The 7038-nt window shown below is 37.3% G+C and overlaps 1 pseudogene; it reads right to left on the reverse strand.

Moving 5' to 3' along the window:
• The window catches only part of LOC102771205, an 18610-nt pseudogene extending 15476 nt beyond the window's left edge, over positions 1 to 3134 (reverse strand).
• Between the last annotated feature and the right edge of the window lie 3904 nt (positions 3135 to 7038).

The following is a 7038-nucleotide window of genomic DNA, read 5'->3' on the forward strand; positions in this document are numbered from 1 at the left end:
GAAGAGACATATAGATCAATGGAAGAGAAAGAGAATCCAGAAATCAACCCAAGCCATTATGCTCAATTAATATTTGACAAAGGAAGCAAGAGCATCCAATGGAGTTAAGACAGTTTCTTCAATAAATGGTGTTGGGAAAATTAGACAGGTACATGCAGAACTGAAAAACTAGACCACCAACTTATACCATACACAAAGGTAAACTCAAAATGGATACAAAAATATAATTCATGAAACCATAAAAATCCTAGAAGACAACGTAGGCAGCAAAATATTAGACATCTCACATAACAATATGTTTACCAATACCTCTCCTAGGGAAAAGGAAACAGAAAAAGAATAAACAAATGGGACTACATTGAACTTAAAATGTTTTGCACAGCAAAGGGAACCAGTATCAAAATGAAAAGGGAGCCCATTTTATGCGAGCACGAATTGCCAGTGATATATCACATAAGGGGTTAATTTCCAAAATGTATAAAGTACTCATACAACTCAACAAAAAGAAGACAAATAACCAATTAAAAAATTGGGTGGAGGATGTGAATAGATACTTTTCTAAAGAGGACACATAAATGGCAAAGATACATGAAAAAATGCTCAACGTCACTATTCATCAGAGAGATACAAATAAAAATGACAATGAGCTATCACATCATACCTGCCACAATGCCTACCATCAATAAATCAACAAACAAGTATAGAGTTTCCTCAAAAAATGAAGAGTAGAACTGCTATTTGATCCAGTAATCCCACTTCTGGAATATATTCTAAGAATACCAAATCACCAGTCCGAAAGAATATATGCACCTCTATGTTCATAGCATTGTTATTTACAATAGGTAAGATATGGATGCAATCCCTATTAAAATACCAACAGCATATTTCACAGAGCTAGAGCAAATACTCCAAAAATTATTATGGAACAGAAAAAAGACCCCAAAGAGCCACAGCAATCTTGAGAAAGAAAAGCAAAGTTGGAGGGATCACAATACCAGATATTGTATAAAGTTATATTACAAAGCAAATCAAAACAACCTGGTACTGGCACTAGAAGAGACATATAGATCAATGGAAGAGAAAGAGAATCCAGAAATCAACCCAAGCCATTATGCTCAATTAATATTTGACAAAGGAAGCAAGAGCATCCAATGGAGTTAAGACAGTTTCTTCAATAAATGGTGTTGGGAAAATTAGACAGGTACATGCAGAACTGAAAAACTAGACCACCAACTTATACCATACACAAAGGTAAACTCAAAATGGATACTAAAATATAAAATGCTGTGGTACATTTACACAGTGGAATACTATGCAGCTGTAGAAAAGGAGGATCTATCACCATTTGATACAGCATGGAGACACCTGGAGATGATTATGCTAAGCGAAATAAGCCAGTCAGAGAAAGACAAATATCACATGGTGTCACTTCTATGTGGAAACTAATGGACACTATGTAATGATGAATAAAATACAACAAGATGTATGGAAACATGGAACAGACTGAAGAATATTACAGGGAAGTGGGGAGTGGGGCGGTGGGAAGAGTTTAACCAAAGAACTTATGTATATTCATGCACAGGTAGGGTCCTTAGCCCGGGATGGCTATCAGAGCTGATCGGGGTCTTCAGGCTGCCCACTGGGGTCTTTCTTTGTTCCATGCCACACCCTGGTGGTCAATGCACATCATAGTGAGTGGTCAAACTCCCAGTATGTTGAACTCCTGAGGGGACAATTTGCATGTTAGCCTTTTATTATATAGGATATGCATTGTCCATGACAAAGAAAGTAGGATAGTGAAGGCCAAGGCGAGGAGGGAACTGAGCATTTGGGAACAAGGAGGGAATAAAGGAGGCAACATTTGTAATACTCTCAACAATAAAGACAAAAAAAGAATGGTTGACACCCTGTTCTAGTATAGATTGTATAAGATTGAGTGTAATCATCACTAATTATAAAAAAACTTTGGAGTGGATATGGGTGAATTAAATGTAATATTTTTGTTAATAATCATATTTTAGCTTATTTCTGGTATCAGACAAGTAGGTTATCTTTCTCTTAGGATAAACATTATAACCTCATTACCAAGAATAGCAATAACTTCCTCTAATATGGAAACTCAATTACTGTATGTATGTAATATCCAAATATGACAAACATTTCTAACAAGTATCAAATTGTCTTATGAGAAATTGTTTGATGACTATAAAGACAGAGTAACCATGGTAAGAGGTTTTTTGTTTCCATTTCCACTTAGTTTTGATAACCAGTTGATTACAGTTACTGGTAGAGTTTTAAATGTAAGACAGATATTTTAAAATGTATTCCTTTCATTTACTTAGATTTCATTCAGTTAGATTTCTAAACTTATTTTGATAACAAGTTTAAAATAAAAAGCAAAATGTCTTACCCAATGCTTCACTGTAAAACTGGTCCCAAAAATGAATGTCATAATCCCGGATCCATAAGTCAAAGAAAACGGAGAGCATTGTATTTTTTACTCTTTCCAGAAAGGTCATTTGGTCGGTAAGTCCCACCATCTGAACAGGAACATAGGAAGGTGGAGAGGGAAGTTTTCCACAGTGTTTCTCCTTCATGCCTCCCATAGACGCCCTTAATGTGAGCACAAAAGGGACTGCAAGCAATTCAGCCACCAGCTCTCCACAGGGCAAGACAGGGTCTATGAGCATTACATCGTAGTTGGTTTCCTGGAGCTTCTTCATGAGTGTCTGATTGTAGACTGCCTTCTTACACAGGGTTTTTACAGTTTCCATTATTTCAATAAAAACATTATTCAATCTTATTGTGGATCTCCAGGGTGTTAAGTTTGGCAAGTCATTCAAAATTACATCCAGAAATTTGTCATGTCCTCTCTCCATTAATTCTTTCGGATATTCTGGATGTAATACCTCGAAGTTCAGGCGGGAAGGTTTCCTGTAGTCAATGAGCTTAGTATGTGGAAAAGTCAACACGGTTACCTCATGTCCTTTCTTTGTGAGTTCCTCTAGAATGGTCTTTATATTAAGCCAATGGCTCATGTCAACCGGCCATACCAGAACTTTTCCACAGAATCCACAGCCAGCACTACAGAGCTGCAGCAGCAGAACCGCCAAAGCCCACTTCTTGGATAACATGACAGCAGCTCCGTCACACACTGCTCTGCAGAGGTTTTAGGGTGTTTCTGCCTAGTGCAGAGACCAAATGTACTGTAAACACATAACAAGTTAAAAATTAACTTTAAAAGGAAACGTTTTTGCATTATATGCAAGATTAATGTTTATTGGGGGGATAAAACAGAAATAAAAATGATATTTGGGAAAAATTATTTTAAAAACCAGATTGGAAATAAGGAAAATAACAAATAGGAACCACCTAAAATTAATATTTCTCTCTCTCTCTCTTTCTCTCTCTCCCCCCCTCTCTCTCACACAAAAACACCAACACCCATTCCACTCTGAGTTTGAAAGTGCCAAGTGATTTAGGTGAAAACATATTCCACATCATTTTCCCTATGTGAAATAGCAAATAATTTGCTTGGATACCTATGGGGAATATTTTGATAAAACTCTTATGATTAGTACAGGGTGTTAAAAATTCCAGAGAAAAAAACATAATCCTTTATGGAATAATTGGAAACAACTGTAGTAAGATAGATAAGATATGAGGTGAGATGAAAGCCTTGATAGGATCTAGGCAGAATGTGGCAAAGGACAGATTTCACAATGAACAGAGGAATGAGAAAAGTTCATGTGTATTTGGAAAACATTCCAGTGGGTATGGATCACAGAGAAAGTTGTGGGAAGTAGGTTCTAGAAGAAAGTTAGATTGAAATAGGAGACAATAGGTAGTGTAAAATGGTTTCAATTTTAATTTATAGGCAAAAGTTATTTACTCAAATTTAAAGGAGGAAAGTCACAAGGTCAAATTTTCCCTTTAATAAATAATTCTGGCATCTAAACATAGAATACATACAAAAGCAAGAGTTAAAGAAAAGAAACTGATTAAAAATGTGTATTGATAACTTAAACACGAGGCTATTATAGCCTGAAACATGGATTAAAAATAGTAAATATGGGTAGGTAGATCTTTCTCACACCTCCTCTTAGAACCAAATTGGAAAATAACACTAAATAGAGAAAACATACACCGTGAATTACTAACTGAAGACATGAAGTGACCACCTTATAATTCTAGTGCCCATCTCACACCATACATCATGTATATACTTAACAAAGGATGCAGATGTTTTATATTGCTAATAGGAAATAATTGATTTTAACTGGAAAAGCATTACCAAATATAAAAGTCAATGAAAAATGAATTTTTTTATTCATTTGGAAATTATCTAATTTTATGTAAATGGAGCTATTACCACCTTAAACTATAGAAAATAAACATTGACAGAATTATAAGGAGAATGGCTTGCTTTACAATCTACAGACTCATGGGCAGTGACTAATGGATTAACTGGTTGGTCAAAGACTTGGGAAGAATTAGAGGCAAGATTAAAGGAAAGAAGATCTAGAGTAGAATTATATAGATAAACCTGTTTTGAAATTTGCATAATGAAGATCTTAGTATCCAATGGGAATTTCCTCCAGAATCCAAGTGTTGCAGACAACCTTCTTAATAATAAGGTGCTCTGGATGAGTAGTCCTGTAGATGACACTGTTTTTTCCACCTTCCGGAATTTGGTCATAAAACTTATCCCATTGAGCAACGGACAGTGGGATGGAAACTATACATGAATGCACAACATTGAATTCACCTCACTAGGATTTATCTGACTACTTCACCTGTTATATCCTCAATTTGTTAGTAGAATATATCTCCTCACCTCCTTCTCAATGTGGCACTACTCCCTAGGGTTCAAGCTAGCCAAAAGGGAGAAGATAGCATTATTCCCTTTCCATCATAGAGATTCATCCATTATCTCCATAGACTTAGTTACATTTTAAATAACAAATACCCCCCACTGCCTTGTAGTACTTTTGCCAGCTTCATAAACCATGAGCATGAAGTCTTGGTAAAAATCATAGTATTGATATCAACATGACCAGGAAACATATTTATAGCCAAAGAAATGAGAAAATCTAATATCCATAGAATTTGGTGATTTTACCAAGTTCCCCGTTAGCTAATGAAAACTGTTCAGGGTTTTAGCGGAGATAATCCCCTGTGTATTTTAAGCGCTTTATTAAAGGATGCAGTGCATGCTTGAAGTCATGGCCTGATATATGATGCCTTTGGTATTTTAGTTTGAATACATGGGTTCAGAGTTCAAGGGATTGGAAGAGAATGGCCCCCATCACAAGTATGCTTCACCATTCCCCTTAGTCAACTTTGTTTTTTTATTATTACAACTCGGAGTCAGGCAGTTTGGAAGTTGCATTTTTCAAGAGAATAATGATTCCACCAACAGACATGGACATGATTTACTTAGATTAGAACCTGTGAATGCTACTTGATTATTTTGAGCTCTTCTGCTGTGTTACTTTCCTGGCTGTGGTGTTTTATCTAAAATACTAAGGAAAAAATGTTTTACCTCTGGGGGAACTGAATCCAAGTAAGGAACAGGCACACCACAGGGAAGGAGCGACAGTCTGTCCGCAGGCGTGGGCTGTCACTGTGCCGTGTCCCAAAATCCTGACAGCCAGTGACTAGGGTGAGTCCATGGGAAGCCAGCTGTGCTTTCTGGGGGAAATAATACCTTCCTCTTACCTTCCTGCACATCTTTTCAAAATATATTTTATTGATTTTTTACAGACAGAGAGAAAGAGAGATAGAGAGTTAGAAACATCAATGAGAGAGAAACATCGATCAGCTGCCTCCTGCACATCTCCTACTGGGGATGTGCCCGCAACTCAGATACATGCCCTTGACCGGAATCGAACCTGGGACCTTTCAGTCCACAGGCCGACGCTCTATCCACTGAGCCAAATCGGTTTCGGCAAGATTTTCTTCTTTTTAAGTATATGTTGAAGTTATACTACCTAGTGAAGTTGGTATCCCCCAGGAATTTTTGGCATCTGGCTTCCAATGCTATTCAGGAAAAGAAAAAAAATCTGCCGATAATCAGAGAAGGGCAGGGGGAATTATGTGAGCTGTGGATACTGAGCACAAGCAAGTCTCCTATGCAATTCAGCCTATATCAGAAACAAAAAGGATGCCTGACTGGGTAGAGCTCAGCACTATTGATGACCAGCCCTCTTCTCATTGGTTCTTAACTATTCACTGCATTCTAATTGCAGAGAATAAACTGGGCATAGAGCAAAAATAAAGTTATTCTCAAATCATAATAAAAGTGTAAAAGTCAAGTCCTAACTCGTTTGGCTCAGTTGATAGAGAGTCGGCCTGTGGATTGAAACGTCCTACGTTCGATTCCAGTCCTGGGCTGTACCTTGGTTGTGAGCACATCCCCAGTAGGAAGTGTGCAGGAGGCAGCTTATCGATGTTTCTCCCTCATCAATATTTCTAACTTTCTGTCCCTCTCCCTTCCTCTCTGTAAAAAATCAATAAAATATATTTTTTAAAAAGTGTAAAAGTCAAAATACATCAATATGAATCACCCTTTAAAGCTGTCAACTTATAACAAATGCATTGTTAGCCTTCACAAAATTATTGTAGAATTTATTTGGATTTTCAGTAATGAACATATTGAAGAATACTTATAAGCTTTCATGATACAATTATTTTTAAATTGAATAAGTATTTCAAAACTGTCTCTAGGCCAGTGGATGTCATTTATCTCCTTAATTATATATCAAACACTGAAGTTAAATCTTTAGTTAGACATGTCATTCTATATAATAAAGAGGTAATATGCAAATTGACCATCACACCTTCACAAAGATGGCTGCCTACAACCAGGTGGATAGGGTGGTTAGTGAGGAATGACAAAACGACTGAACAGCAGGCTGTGTGGGGTGACCAGTCTGGTGGGGCGGAGGGCATGAGGGATGACCAGGCTGGCAGGAAGGGCAGTTCGGTCGACCAGGCCCACAGAGGGGGGAAGTTGGGGGCAATCGGCCAGCAGGG

The sequence above is a fragment of the Myotis davidii genome, unplaced genomic scaffold (assembly GCF_000327345.1).
Source record: "Myotis davidii unplaced genomic scaffold, ASM32734v1 scaffold234, whole genome shotgun sequence".
NCBI classification, from domain to species: domain Eukaryota; kingdom Metazoa; phylum Chordata; class Mammalia; order Chiroptera; family Vespertilionidae; genus Myotis; species Myotis davidii.